Genomic DNA, 1156 nt, shown 5'->3' with positions numbered 1-1156 from the left:
AGCTAGTCATGTCATATGACAGAGATACATTTTATAAACTTTTATCTTGCCAAATTATTCTAGGCTGTAAACTCACTACCTGACTACCACTGTGTATGGTGTAAAATGCATTTAAAGTCCAGGCGACATTTCGGAAGGAGCTCACTTGTGTGTGTAACCAAATACATCAGTCTTTAGATTTGATAAAGATATTGGTATAATGTAATTTCTTATGTAGACTTGTAATTTTGATATGATAAAAATCACAAATGCTCAGGGATTTTGTAGAAGCATGTGACTTTGTTATCCAAATAAGTTGAAAGGACTCCAGCGTAAGGTTGAAGAATTGAAAAAAATGAATAGATAAATAAAGTGGATGTCTTCCATAACTGTCTTGTTAGAATGGTTTAAATTATCTCTTGATTTGATGTCTAATGTGGATGTCACAATAAATGTATCTTCATATTTGTCAGATTTTTTGCCGTTGCTACAGCGAATATTGTTTAAAAAAAACGCTTGGAATGGAAATAACCCAATTGTAAAATATTCTTTATATCATTGCTTTTCCACTCAGGCAGTAGCTTCCTTTATACGGTGAGTCTGGTTATAATTAAAAAATAAAAATAAAAACATTTGTACAGTGTGTCATTCTGAACAAAATAAATAAAATATTGCTTGTTTATGATGATTCTGCCTTAAATAATAGTATATACAGTGTAATCTTTAAGGAATTTGTGTGGTGTCCATGAGCTCTTATTTTGCAGTTGAGTGACGCTGTTCAAATGAGAAAGCCATGGAAAGTGCAGTTTTCTAATATCAGTTGCTTAAGGTATTTTTTCGGAGTAACTGCAAAATAAGAGAGCTTGGGGTGAAAAAAAAGGGGGAGAGAAAAAGCAAAAGGAGAGAGATTGAGAGCAAAAAGCATATAAATTTTTATGGACTTCATTGCATGAATGAACTTAAATTTCTGATACATATCACTGCACTTGTGACTAGCAGCCATATTCATAGCAAGTTCATTTTGGGAAAAATTGTGTCAAACTCAAATACTGGAATGATGAATATCATTTACAGTGGTCTGTTTCACAGTTGCTATCAAGACCTTTCAGTCGAGGAAGGCTCAGCATTGCCAACATGACAAAATGCTGTATTTCATGAAATAAGTCAGCAACAACTG

The sequence above is a fragment of the Penaeus monodon genome, chromosome 28 (assembly GCF_015228065.2).
Source record: "Penaeus monodon isolate SGIC_2016 chromosome 28, NSTDA_Pmon_1, whole genome shotgun sequence".
Taxonomy (NCBI): Eukaryota; Metazoa; Arthropoda; class Malacostraca; order Decapoda; family Penaeidae; genus Penaeus; species Penaeus monodon.
Note: the sequence above shows the minus strand (reverse complement) of the source record.